Source organism: Oncorhynchus nerka, linkage group LG8 (genome assembly GCF_034236695.1).
Source record: "Oncorhynchus nerka isolate Pitt River linkage group LG8, Oner_Uvic_2.0, whole genome shotgun sequence".
NCBI classification, from domain to species: Eukaryota; Metazoa; Chordata; class Actinopteri; order Salmoniformes; family Salmonidae; genus Oncorhynchus; species Oncorhynchus nerka.
Window position 1 is genome coordinate 29,025,158 of NC_088403.1, and position 15,304 is coordinate 29,040,461.

Below are 15,304 nucleotides of genomic sequence, written 5' to 3' on the forward strand. Positions count from 1 at the left end.
TCTCTCTCCTTCTTTCTTTCTTTCTCTCTCTCCTTCTTTCTTTCTTTCTCTCTCTCCTTCTTTGTTTCTCTCTCCTTCTTTCTTTCTTTCTCTCTCTCCTGTCTTTCTTTCTCTCTCCTTCTTTCTTTCTCTTCCTTCTTTCTTTCTCTCTCCTTCTTTCTTTCTCTCTCTCTCTGTCTTTCTTTCTCTCTCTCCTTCTTTCTTTCTTTCTCTCTCTCCTTCTTTCTTTCTTTCTCTCTCTCCTTCTTTGTATCTCTCTCCTTCTTTGTTTCTTTCTCTCTCCTTCTTTCTTTCTCTCTCCTCTTCTTTCTTTCTCTCTCTCCTTCTTTCTTTCTCTCTCTTCTTTCTTTCTCTCTCTCCTTCTTTCTTTCTCTTCTTTTTCTTTCTCTCTTCTTTCTTTCTTTCTCTCTCTTTCTCTCTCTCTCTCCTTCTTTCTTTCTCTCTCCTTCTTTGTTTCTCTCTCTCTTCTTTGTTTCTCTCTCTCCCATCTTTCTTTCTCTCTCCTTCTTTCTTTCTCTCTCCTTCTTTCTTTCTCTCTCTCTCTCTCTGTCTTTCTTTCTCTCTCTCCTGTCTTTCTTTCTCTCTCTCCTTCTTTCTTTCTTTCTCTCTCTCCTTCTTTGTTTCTCTCTCCTTCTTTCTTTCTTTCTTTCTTTCTCTCTCTCTCTTCTTTCTTTCTCTCTCCTTCTTTCTTTCTCTCTCCTTCTTTGTTTCTCTCTCCTTCTTTCTTTCTTTCTCTCTCCTGTCTTTCTTTCTCTCTCCTTCTTTCTTTCTCTCTCTCTCTCTTTGTTTCTCTCTCTCCTTCTTTCTTTCTCTCTCCTTCTTTCTTTCTCTCTCCTTCTTTCTTTCTCTCTCTCCTTCTTTCTTTCTCTCTCTCTCCTTCTTTGTTTCTCTCTCTCTCCTTCTTTCTTTCTCTCTCTACTTCTTTCTTTCTCTCTCCTCTTCTTTCTTTCTCTCTCTCCTGTCTTTCTTTCTTTCTCTCCTTTCTTTCTTTCTTTCTCTCTCTCTCTTCTTTGTTTCTCTCTCCTGTCTTTCTTTCTCTCTCCTTCTTTCTTTCTCTCTCCTTCTTTCTTTCTCTCTCTCCTGTCTTTCTTTCTCTCTCTCCTTCTTTCTTTCTTTCTCTCTCTCCTTCTTTCTTTCTTTCTCTCTCTCCTGTCTTTCTTTCTCTCTCTCCTTTCTTTCTTTCTTTCTCTCTCTCCTTCTTTCTTTCTTTCTCTCTCTCCTGTCTTTCTTTCTCTCTCTCCTTCTTTCTTTCTTTCTCTCTCTCTCTCTCTCCTTCTTTCTTTCTTTATCTCTCTCCTTCTTTGTTTCTCTCTCCTTCTTTCTTTCTTTCTCTCTCTCTTGTCTTTCTTTCTCTCTCCTTCTTTCTTTCTCTCTCCTTCTTTGTTTCTCTCTCCTTCTTTCTTTCTTTCTCTCTCTCCTGTCTTTCTTTCTCTCTCCTTCTTTCATTCTCTCTCCTTCTTTCTTTCTCTCTTCTTCTTTGTTTCTCTCTCTCCTTCTTTCTTTCTCTCTCCTTTCTTTCTCTCTCTCCTTCTTTCTTTCTCTCTCCTTCTTTCTTTCTCTCTCTCCTTCTTTCTTTCTCTCTCTCTCCTTCTTTGTTTCTCTCTCTCTCCTTCTTTCTTTCTCTCTCTCCTTCTTTCTTTCTCTCTCCTTCTTTCTTTCTTTCTCTCTCTCCTGTCTTTCTTTCTCTCTCCTTCTTTCTTTCTCTCTCTCCTTCTTTCTTTCTTTCTCTCTCTCCTGTCTTTCTTTCTCTCTCTCCTTCTTTCTTTCTTTCTTTCTCTCTCTCCTTCTTTGTTTCTCTCTCCTTCTTTCTTTCTTTCTCTCTCTCCTGTCTTTCTTTCTTTCTCTCTCTCCTTCTTTCTTTCTTTCTCTCTCTCCTTCTTTGTTTCTCTCTCCTTCTTTCTTACTTTCTCTCTCTCCTGTCTTTCTTTCGCTCTCCTTCTTTCTTTCTCTCTCCTTCTTTCTTTCTCTCTCCTTCTTTCTTTCTCTCTCTCTCCTGTCTTTCTTTCTCTCTCTCCTTCTTTCTTTCTTTCTCTCTCTCCTTCTTTCTTTCTTTCTCTCTCTCCTTCTTTGTATCTCTCTCCTTCTTTGTTTCTCTCTCTCCTTCTTTCTTTCTCTCTCTCCTTCTTTCTTTCTCTCTCTCTCCTTCTTGGTTTCTCTCTCTCTCCTTTCTTTCTCTCTCTCCTTCTTTCTTTCTCTCTCTCCTTTCTTTCTCTCTCCTTTTTTGTTTCTCTCTCTCCTTCTTTCTTTCTCTCTCTCCTTCTTTCTTTCTCTCTCCTTCTTTGTTTCTCTCTCTCCTTCTTTGTTTCTCTCTCTCTCCATCTTTCTTTCTCTCTCCTTCTTTCTTTCTCTCTCTCTCTCCTGTCTTTCTTTCTCTCTCTCCTGTCTTTCTTTCTTTCTCTCTCTCCTTCTTTCTTTCTCTCTCTCCTTCTTTCTTTCTCTCTCCTTCTTTCTCTCTCTCTCCTTCTTTCTTTCTCTCTCCTTCTTTGTTTCTCTCTCTCCTTCTTTCTTTCTCTCTCCTTCTTTGTTTCTCTCTATCCTTCTTTGTTTCTCTCTCTCATTCTTTCTTTCTCTCTCCTTCTTTCTTTCTCTCTCTCTCTCTCCTTCTTTGTTTCTCTCTCTCTCCTTATTTGTTTCTCTCTCCTTCTTTCTTTCTCTCTCTCCTTCTTTCTTTCTCTCTCTCCTTCTTTCTATCTCTCTCTCTCTTCTTTCTTTCTCTCTCTCTTCTTTTATCATTTGTTTGAGTTGTTCCTGGTCACCCCACTTCCACACTGCAGTCCTGCCTATTTGTTTATTTGGATACCCATTAGCTTTTGCATGAACAGCAGCTACTGTTCCTGGCATCCCACAAAAAAACACAAAACACGACGAGTAACAAAAAGCTTTGAGTGCTGACATGTAGGGTGTGGAATCCAATCAAATGTGATGTGTCACATGTGCCGAGTACACAAGGTGTACCGTGAAATGCTTTACTTACCAGCCCCCCTTGACCAACAATGCAGTTTTAAGAAAAAAGAAAAAAATGGAGCACCTGTTTGGATGTGATCAGTGTTATAACTACACACATGGAGGCGTTACATAAATATTCAGTTGCAGGCCTACTGATTGCAGAATTGACAATGAGCACAAACTGTATTTTTCAGTGCCTGAAAATGTTTCACCACAAATACTGAAGGACACATTGAGTCAGAACAATGGAAGTAATGTTACCTGACTGACCTGAATGATGAGTGGGATTTTGGCAGCTTCCAACTGCCCTCTCTTTGTTTACGACAAACACAGAGAAGGGACACGAGGAATACAGTTGATGGTACTGCTCCACACAATCGCAATCTACCACTATATTCTATATTCTGTTTGATGCAATTAATCATGTCTTCTGTTTTTCTAAAGCTGTGTTCCACAGCAACACCATAACAACCTGCATATGTTGCTTTTAGGGTAGCATAAAAAGGCATTGTCCTGCATTCACCTCCACACACACACACACACACACACACACACACACACACACACACATACACACACACACACACACACACACACTAACGCCTCGGAGCTTATCGCCGTGTGTCGGAGCCGTGTGTCGGAGCCAGGCTGAGCGCTGTGGAATGTCAGGTGTGTGAATCACAAAGCCAGTGTTTACATTACGGCTGGGGTCAGGCGGACAGGTATGTTTTAACGACAACATTACCTCTCCCTGACCCGGCTAATGGACAAGGTGAGCCAGCAGTCAGCGGAAGAGAGCCACACCCCTCCCCTCCCCTCTGCACTCCACCCCACCCCACCCCGGGCAAACACTCAGAAACTTATTCATTACAAGTCAAAATACAGGACATTCATCAGGAGAAATGTAAAAATGACTCTCTCTCAAGACTAATGGAGCGTGGCTTTGGTTTCCTTAGCACTTAGCAGAGATGAAGAGAAATGAAGAAAGGATGGATGGATGGATGGATAGATGGATGAATGAATGAGAAAGGGAGAAAGGAAGGCCATATAAGGGTATTTGCTAATGGAAGAGATTTGATGATGAGGAATTCAGTCCAAAGATTATATTACTGTTCTGTCAGTATTGTTGGTTAATAGTATTAGTTTAACTAGATGGATGATGCAATCAATCACATGGTGTTAAGATGCTTATTGTGACTGACACAGCTGTGTCCTCTGTACTGTACTGAATGTTCTACCACTGCTACACGGACACACACTACCCAACACACAAACTGTTTCTTTCTACACACACACACACACACACACACACACACACACACACACACACACACACACACACACACACACACACACACACACACACACACACACACACACACACAGTGAGCAATGATTGCCATACTCCTTATTACTGGTGTACAGATAACTGCTTGGCTCCCTTGGGCCTGCCAATCCACTGTAATCCCTCAAACACTCTGCATTTTCATTTCAAACAAAAGCTAAATCCGTCAGAAGACACAGGGAAGCATTCTGTTCTCTGCTCTTTTTTCCCTCATCCCTCTTTTTTGTTGTCGTCTCTGTATTTCTGTCCGCATATGTTCCAACCACTTGTTCCCCCCCTCTGCTTGTTCTGCTTATGAAATTCAATATAAGAATGATAAACGATGCCGTGCTCAACAAAAAAAGCATTGAAACAACTGAGAGTGAATTTGGACTGATAGTCACTATAATTGAACACATTCCCTCACTTGTTTTATTCTGAGTCCACCATGATTAGAGACAGTACACGACGAGTGCTACAGATCCAGCAGACGCTAGTATAGGAAACTCACAACCAATGCAGTTGGCTGATATAGAAGCTAACATCCCTGCATCTCTCCTTCCCCCAATAGCCTACACATACAGTGTATATCCCATCCTCATATCGGTGATCAAGGTGGACTAAGCGTTGCATTCTCAACCCCTGCAGCAAAGGATACACACAGTCACAAAACATGTAGCATCTTTAATGTGTCTTGTGGTTTCTCCCATTGGTTTCTCCCATTGGTTTCTCCCATTGGCTACATGTCACCATTTTGTGTTGCATGGATCACCATTGAGGTATTTTTTTTAAAGAAGTCTACAATATGCATATTCTATAGATCATCCGCTGCCAGACATACTACAGTCCACAGACACCAACAACAGAAGACGGTTATTATGACGGGCATCTATGACCATCCAGACTCATAGTGAAGGTGTGTGGCGGGAGAAACGGGAGAGATAGACCCCAGATTAACCCACTGTCCCCCTTGTCTGCCCCGACCCATCCCCCCACCGGCAGTAGCCTAGCTGTCAGTCAAAGGGCTGTCTCCGTGGTGACGGGCAGGTGAGGCAAGAAAGGTGATGACGGAAAGACAAGAGACCATTACAGAGAGGCAGAGGAGAGAAAAGCTCATTGAAACTGGATATTGCAGTCTTCTGAAGAAAAAAAAGAGAAAGAGATTGTGTAGGAGGTGGCGAGGATGGAGGGATAGAGGGGGAAGATAGGGGGTATGGGGGTAAATATGCAGTCTAGTCATTTTCCCTCTCCTCTAAGTACAAGTAAGACTTAAGCGGAAATGGCTGAGATGAAATCCGGGGTTGTGACTGAGACACACTGGTGTTGCCGCATTTAAGTCACATGCTGGGCTAAACCTCTTAGATTACAAAACACTCTGGCTGTGTGTGCACGTTTCTGCCATTTAATTATCAGTTCATATTCCCTGCCGGTGCGCCGTGGTCACACCACACACACAAACGCACACACACACACACACACTCATTCAAGTGGGCATAAGGATTTAGGGCAATTGGAAATCCTCAGGTCTAAATGAGACATTGCCGTAAACAAGTCTAGTAAGAAAACAGTAGGATAGACACATCACCTGTCACGCCCTCGGTTCTTTATGGCGTGACTGGGGGGGTTATCTAGTTTTTAGATTTCTAGGTTGGTGGTTTGTGTGGTTCCCAATTAGAGGTAGCTGGTAATCGTTGACTCTAATTGATGATCATATTTAGTTAGGTTTTTTTCCCCACCTGCATTTGTGGGATATTGTTTGTGTTAGTGTGTTTGGGCACTATGACTTCAATTTCTTTGTAAGTTTTGTTGTTTTGTTTCTAGTTTCACTTTGTATTAAAAAGATGTGGAACTCAATTCACACTGCGCCTTGGTCCGTTCATTTCCAAGATCGTGACATCACCGAGGGGGGTGGGAGGCATATATTGGGCACCGTGTCTCTCATCGCCACCCTGCACTTCAATCCCCGTCTCCCCCCTTCAAATGGTCTCCCCCACAGACATGACTGTCACTACAGCCATTACTAGTGTCCATTCAGGCTCTGCCCGGCCGCCCAAAGGGCTTCTTGTTCCTCTCAGTCGCACGGTTGCCCAGCCACAGCCCACTGGCTACTGAACACTGACTGCGGCTCCGGCGCCCTCCATTAGGCCTAATTGCAGCAGTGGAAGTGGTGCAGACCGAGGCTCCACATCAGAGCCAATTAGGGCCGCCCAGGCCGGACCCTGTCGGGGGTAGGGTTACCCAGGACCAGGTAGGTCCTATGGGGGGACAGGTGGACACCGCTCAGACCCAGGGGCCAGGGGTTAGAACTGAGAGGTAAATATGTTGGATAGCAAGAGACGAGGGAGAGAGAGAAACAAAGAGAGACAGAAAAAGAGAGATGCGTGTGGATGTGAGGTGGACTGCGACCTGGGGAGACAGCAGTCCTTTTAGGCTGTCACTGGAAGGGAGACAATAAGGGTTGGGTCTTGCCTTCAAATAAAAGGCAGACATCCTCCTCTTTAAAGAAGAGTCTCCCCTCTGTCTGCGTCTGGACAGGGCCCTTGCAGGTATGAAGAGAGGGATGAACGGTACTGAAGAAAAGCATGCTCCTGACACCGTGACACCTAGCAAGTGCAATCACTATGAGGATTTGATCTTGTATGAGTTCATATACAGGATCCGACATTGCAATTACAGATTCAGTAAACCAAAAAGAGAAGATTAACAAAGATTATCCAGATGGTTCACAAACCGTCAGACTTTGTCAGTGGTCACAGCCTGTACCAGAAACAAAAATACATGTCAGCCACTTAGCTAAACCACTAGCCTTTGAACAGTCACCCATACACTGTGCTATCACCACACCACACAACATAAGACTCCTCTACCTCTGCAGTAACTGCAAGGCACTGCCATTCAAGGCAAACCAACCTGAGCAATGTGATTAATTATGGGTATAGGGCTAGAAATAACACACAGTCGTCAAGTTAGTTGTCGCCCGGTCGTACTGCAGCTTTACCCGAGACTCAACGCTGTCAACACACTGTCAGATATGATCTATAGAGGCTGAACTTTCTCTGTTTGGGGCTTAACAGATCAACCACACACACACCCACGGTACACACACACACACGACTCTACTCCACCGTATGTATCATAGGCCCATGAACGCGCCAGCTGTCATATACAGACTTTACACTTACTTGACTCATTACATGGGTCAATGTGTCGTATCCTGTCATTATTGTATTACGGAGATGAAGCTGTACAACTACAGTATACAGTTGAAGTCGGACGTTTACATACACTTAGGTTGGAGTCATTAATTAAAACTCTTTTTTTCAAACACTCAAACTATAGTTTTGTCAAGTTGGTTAGGACATCTACTTTGTCCATGACACAAGTAATTTTTCCAACAATTGTTTACAGACAGACTATTTCACTTGTAATTCACTGTATCACAATTCCAGTGGGTCAGAAGTTTACATACACTAAGTTGACTGTGCCTTTAAACAGCTTGGAAAATTCCAGAAAATGATGTCATGCTTTCGAAGCTTCTGATTCTGCTAATTGACATCATTTGAGTCAATTGGAGGTGTTCCTGTGGATGTATTTCAAGGCCTACCTTCAAACTCAGTGCCTCTTTGCTTGCCTTCATGGGAAAATCAAAAGAAATCATCCAAGACCTCAGAAAAAAATTGTAGACCTCCACAAATCTGGTTCATCCTTGGGAGCAATTTCAAATGTCTGAAGGTACCACGTCCATCTGTACAAACAATAGTATGCAAGTATAAACACCATGGGACCACGCAGCCATCATACCGCTCAGGAAGGACACACGTTCTGTCTCCTAGAGATGAACGTACTTTGGTGCGAAAAGTGCAAATAAATCCCAGAACAACAGCAAAGGACCTTGTGAAGATGCTGGAGGAAACAGGTACAAAAGTATCTATATCTACAGTAAAACAACTCCTATATCAACATAACCTGAAAGGCCGCTCAGCAAAGAAGAAGCCACTGCTCCAAAATCGCTATAAAAAAATCCAGACTACGGTTTGCAACTGCACATGGGGACAAAGATCGTACATTTTGTAGAAATGTCCTCTTGTCTGATGAAACAAAAATAGAACTGTTTGGCCATAGTGACCATCATTATGTTTGGAGGAAAAAGGGGGAGGCTTGCAAGCCAAAGAACACCATCCCAACCGTGAAGCACAGGGGTGGCAGCATCATGTTGTGGGGGTGTTTTGCTGTAGGAGGGACTGGTGCACTTCACAAAATAGATGGCATCATGAGGGAGGGAAATTATGTGGATTTATTGAACCAACATCTCAAGACATCAGTCTGGAAGTTAAAGCTTGGTCGCAAATGGGTCTTCCAAATGGACAATGACCCCAAGCATACTTCCAAAATTGTGGCAAAATGGCTTAAGGACAACAAAGTCAAGGTATTGAAGTGACCATCACAAAGCCCTGACCTCAATCCTATAGCAAATTTGTGGGCAGAACTGAAAAAACATGTGCGAGCAAGGAGGCCTACAAATCTGACTCAGTTACACCTGCTCTGTCAGGAGGAATGGGCCAAAATTCACCCAACTTATTGTGGGAAGCTTGTGGAAGGCTACCAGAAACGTTTGACCCAAGTTAAACAATTTAAAGGCAATGCTCCCAAATACTAATTGAGTGTATGTAAACTTCTGATCCACTGGGAATGTGATGAAAGAAATAAAAGCTGAAATAAATCATAAATCTCTCTGTTATTATTCTGGCATTTCACATTCCCCTAAATTAAGTGGTGATCCTAACTGACCTAAGACAGGGAATTTTTTACTAGGATTAAATTTCAGGAATTGTGAAAAACTGAGAATAAATGTATTTGGCTAAAGTGTATGTAAACTTCCGACTTCAACTGTATACATACGCCTCATACTTGATGTGCTTTCAGTCGAAAGGTCTACATTAGAGGGAGACAGAGACGGAGTGGGAGAATCAGCCTTTCAAAGTTCTGCTGCTCTCACCTTGCAGGGGCAGACCTGACCTTTGTTACATTGACCGGGAATCATTGATGTAACATTACCCAGACGTTCCAGCCAACATTCCTATGTTCACTACCTGGCTTGGCCAGTCAGTGTGTTTGTCACGGGGAAAAAGACCAACAGCAGATCAAATCCTACCATCAACATGGAGCGATAGTGGTTGGTTTAAGTGTGTGTTTGTATGTGTTTGGGTTCTAGGAGATTGGTAATGGTGATCGGTGCACTAGGGGGAGTGTGGGTGGTTTATCAAGGGGTGTGTGTGTTGGAAGAGGGGGGGGGGGGTCATTTTCAGACAGCCCCTGTTATCTCCAGCTGAGGTGTGCTGGAGGGAGATTAAACAACCTACCAGGCCTAGTGGATTCGAACTGCCTGCTGCTAACACAGACAGAGAGAGAAAGAGGGAGAAAAATACAACTGTAGCTTCTGCTCCAGCTGTTGTTGTTAGCAGAGAAGGAAATCCTTGTTCCAAACACTGATAAGCGCATGAAGTATTTCTGTCCCCAAGGGGAGAGAGAGGGAGGAGAGATTCTGAGGCCTGTAGATCGACTGTAATGAATATCAATGGCGCTGGATATGGGATGATCCCTGTTCCCGCATCCCTTTGGGCCTTTATCAACTGTATAACCCTCCTTCGCTGACACCATCACGATGGGATACTATGCATGAGAATGCAGGGTTTAATATATGGTAATGCTATGTAAACACGGCTGATCTGAGTAGTGAGATTTTATGGGGAGAATGGATCGTCGGTCGCGGCCGCAGAATTTATCTCCAAACCAACTGTAGCCTCTGAGCATATTTATCTAAAAATGAATATGACAAGGAACATGGTGGATAGTGCAAACTCAGCACCACTTTTCCAGATCTCCCTCTCTCTCTCTTTCATTGTGTGCCTCTCTCTCTGCACCTCCCCCTCTCGCTCTCCTCTCCCGCTCACTTTTTTCAGTTGCCCTAACTAACAACTTCTTAGGCCCCAGAGACACAAGGGGCTTATTCAAATCAGCGTTCCTGAGTTTGAGAGGTTACCTGAGCTCGTGTGAAAACACACAATATGGCCGCCACCACGCCAGACATGTCTACCACACAGACACAACCTGACTGGGGTCCGGTTTCTCTTCTCTAAACTGTCGGTCTGGTACGACCAGGAACAGAATGTTTTCTCTAAGAAGGAGATGATAGCCTATTGTCTATAAAGTGGTGTGCGTTACCCTGCGTTCTGAGGAGTTGATTAACACATTCCAAAAGGAAAGAACAAAACATGTTGATATATTACATTTGATAGACTACATATTCATCGAGAACAACACATTAATTCAACAGTTTCAAGAATTTCCTTCTCTATTAATCATTTCATAAATGAAGAGGAAGGGTCAATTTGTCATTCAACCCTGTTTTGCCTGCAAGCTCTGCTCCCACACTAGAACCTAAAAGGGTTCTTCAGCTGTCCCCATAGGACAACCCTTTGAAATACCCATTTTGGTTCAAGGTAGAACCCTTTTGGGTTCCATGCAAAACCCTTTCCACAAAAGGTTCTACGTGGAACCCAAAAGGGTTCTGCGTGGAACAAAAAAGGATTATCCTGTTGGGACAGCCGAAGTAGCCCTTTTTTAAGAATATAAAGAAAGCGGGATGAAAAATGAGAGAGAGGGCGAAAGAAAGAAGGAGAAAAAGAGAGAGAGGGGCGTGTGTGAATGTGTTAGTGAGATGCCATAGCCCAGGGCAGCGAGGTGGGATTTGTAAGCCCTTTGTAAGTAACAGGCTCCACTCTACAGAGGCTGAAGGTATGTTTTTGTGTGAGTAATCCGTGATGGATGTTTTAATTGAAAGCACAAGGCTTTTAGTGCTGTTTATAGAGGCCATTGCCAACATCTGACATCTCCACTCAGACCCCCTTACAGTCATATGTTCACACAGTCATGCGGTCATACAGTCACACAGTCACACAGTCATACAGTCACACAGTCACACAGTCACACAGTCACACGGTCAGACAGTCAGACAGTCACACAGTCACACAGCCACACAGTCACACAGTGGCACAGTCACACAGTCATACAGTCACACAGTCACACAGTCATACAGTCACACAGTCATACAGTCACACAGTCACACAGCCATACAGTCACACAGTCACACAGTGGCACAGTCACATAGTCACACGGTCAGACAGTCACACAGTCACACAGCCACACAGTCACACAGTGGCACAGTCACACAGTCATACAGTCACACAGTCACACAGTCACACAGTCATACAGTCACACAGTCACACAGTCACACAGTCAGACAGTCACACAGTCACACAGTGGCACAGTCATACAGTCACACAGTCAGGCAGTCACACAGTCAGACAGCCACACAGTCACACAGTCATACAGTCATGCAGTCACACAACCACACAGTCATGCAGTCACGCAGTCACACAGCCACACAGTCATGCAGTCACACAGTCACACAGTCAGACAGTCAGACAAACATACAAACATACAGACCTAGGTCACAGTCAGACAAACATACAGGCCTAGGTCACAGTCAGACAAACATACAGACCTAGGTCACAGTCAGACAAACATACAGACCTAGGTCACAGTCAGACAAACATACAGACCTAGGTCACAGTCAGACAAACATACAGACCTAGGTCACAGTCAGACAGTCACACAGCCACACAGTCACACAGCCACACAGTCATGCAGTCAGACAAACATACAGACCTAGGTCACAGTCAGACAAACATACAGACCTAGGTCACAGTCAGACAGTCACACAGCCACACAGTCACACAGCCACACAGTCATGCAGTCAGACAAACATACAGACCTAGGTCACAGTCAGACAAACATACAGACCTAGGTCACAGTCAGACAAACATACAGACCTAGGTCACAGTCAGACAAACATACAGACCTAGGTCACAGTCAGACAGTCACACAGCCACACAGTCACACAGCCACACAGTCATGCAATCAGACAAACATACAGACCTAGGTCACAGTCAGACAAACATACAGACCTAGGTCACAGTCAGACAGTCACACAGCCACACAGTCACACAGCCACACAGTCAGACAAACATGACAGGTCACAGTCAGACAAACATACAGACCTAGGTCACAGTCAGACAAACATACAGACCTAGGTCACAGTCAGACAAACATACAGACCTAGGTCACAGTCAGACAAACATACAGACCTAGGTCACAGTCAGACAGTCACACAGCCACACAGTCACACAGCCACACAGTCATGCAATCAGACAAACATACAGACCTAGGTCACAGTCAGACAAACATACAGACCTAGGTCACAGTCAGACAGTCACACAGCCACACAGTCACACAGCCACACAGTCATGCAGTCAGACAAACATACAGACCTAGGTCACAGTCAGACAAACATACAGACCTAGGTCACAGTCAGACAAACATACAGACCTAGGTCACAGTCAGACAAACATACAGACCTAGGTCACAGTCAGACAGTCACACAGCCACACAATCACACAGCCACACAGTCATGCAGTCAGACAAACATACAGACCTAGGTCACAGTCAGACAAACATACAGACCTAGGTCACAGTCAGACAAACATACAGACCTAGGTCACAGTCAGACAGTCACACAGCCACACAGTCACACAGCCACACAGTCATGCAGTCAGACAAACATACAGACCTAGGTCACAGTCAGACAAACATACAGACCTAGGTCACAGTCAGACAGTCACACAGCCACACAGTCACACAGCCACACAGTCATGCAGTCAGACAAACATACAGACCTAGGTCACAGTCAGACAAACATACAGACCTAGGTCACAGTCAGACAAACATACAGACCTAGGTCACAGTCAGACAAACATACAGACCTAGGTCACAGTCAGACAAACATACAGACCTAGGTCACAGTCAGACAGTCACACAGCCACACAATCACACAGCCACACAGTCATGCAGTCAGACAAACATACAGACCTAGGTCACAGTCAGACAAACATACAGACCTAGGTCACAGTCAGACAAACATACAGACCTAGGTCACAGTCAGACAAACATACAGACCTAGGTCACAGTCAGACAGTCACACAGCCACACAGTCACACAGCCACACAGTCATGCAGTCAGACAAACATACAGACCTAGGTCACAGTCAGACAAACATACAGACCTAGGTCACAGTCAGACACCGAGTAAGTATTTAAGTATTTGGAAACACACTGTACATGGATTTACTTCTGGTGAAATACTTTTCTATATCTATACACTAAGCCACAATAATCATCATACATATGAATGTGGAGTGTGAAAAAAGTAGGTGAAATCCTTTACGTTTACAATGTACAAATGGCAAAGTATTTCCCCCGGAGTGAATCACTGAACACCATTTCTCATCATATTACTTTGAAGTCAGTCCCCATAAAAGCCAGGCCATTTAAGTAATTGAAGTCAGACTAACTACTAAGTGATCCCATAGGGACAGTAAATCACTGTGGAGTCCTGCAGCAGGACAGCCAGCCAGGCGGGCAGGCGGGTGGGGCTGGGACTGGGACATGGCTGGGGCTGGGACTGGGACATGGCTGGGACTGGGACTGGGACATGGCTGGGGCTGGGACTGGGACATGGCTGGGGCTGGGACTGGGACATGGCTGGGGCTAGGACTGGGACATGGCTGGGGCTGGGACATGGCTGGGGCTGGGACTGGGACATGGCTGGGGCTGGGACATGGCTGGGGCTGGGACATGGCTGGGGCTGGGACTGGGACATGGCTGGGACTGGGACTGGGACATGGCTGGGGCTGGGACTGGGACATGGCTGGGGCTGGGACTGGGACATGGCTGGGGCTGGGGCTGGGACTGGGACATGGCTGGGGCTGGGACTGGGACATGGCTGGGGCTGGGACTGGGACATGGCTGGGGCTGGGACTGGGACATGGCTGGGGCTGGTCATGTCTTGTGTGTGGAGCCGTGGATTCTAAACAGGGAGCCGTGGATTCTAAACGTGATGAGCTGGGGTCACAGGGGTTAACTCTGTTTGACCTGGAGGGGTGTAAGGGGGTTAGAGGGGTAAGCCTGGTCTGGCTGGAACCCTCCTCTCCCTCCTACCTCCACCCCTCACAAACCCTCGTCACCTCCTCAGGCAGACTCCACTGCGAGTGGGTTGGGGCATTCCAGAATTCATATCCACCCCTGTACACACTTCATCCACCCCCAAATACCTGAGATATTCCACTACCAGCTACCTTTATTTGAAGAAGACTCCTTCTATTGAATCTGGGCTGTGCTGCTGACAGTCAGTGAATGTGAGAGGAGGGGTGGTGGGGCTACACAGCACAGAAAATCTCCCTCTCTCCTCTGTCACTAACCGCCAATTTACCCCCGACGTACGCCTCGGAATCCAAAAACTTAATTAACATTTTAAATAAATAAAAACAACGCAGAAAATGAAGTTATTGAATTCTGAACCCTTTGATAGATTTATCCCCCAAACCCAGAATAATGCAAAATAAGATTTAATAACACCTTTCATACGGATAGTACAAAGCCTGGTATTTCCATTAAAGTGTAAATCGGAGTTGGGTAAAAGGCAATGTTGCCTCTAAGCTTATTGATGTGCAGTTCAGAGCAGCCGGGCGGTATTGTTTCATGCTAAAGCTTGACGGATGTCAAGGTGATTATTTTTTAGATCAACCCGTAAGAAGACAAGGTTTTGAAATGTTCAAATACAGACAGGCGACACAAAAGCCTTCAAATGTTTGTTTTACAGGGAGAGGAGAGGGGAGAGAGAACGGAGACAAACTCCTGCCGAGTTTCAGTGTTCAATCACCGTTACACGACGCCTAGGATGGATAACTCCGCCGTTGTTCCAAAACATTGCACATTTCTGGGATTCTTCTGACGTGTAGAAAAATAGTTTTGAATTATCATTATAGAACGATGCAACAATGAGCAGAGACGTTGTGAGTGAACGATGTATTAACATATCTGTTCCTATGGCACAGGTAGAGAAAGAAAGGAAGAGGGA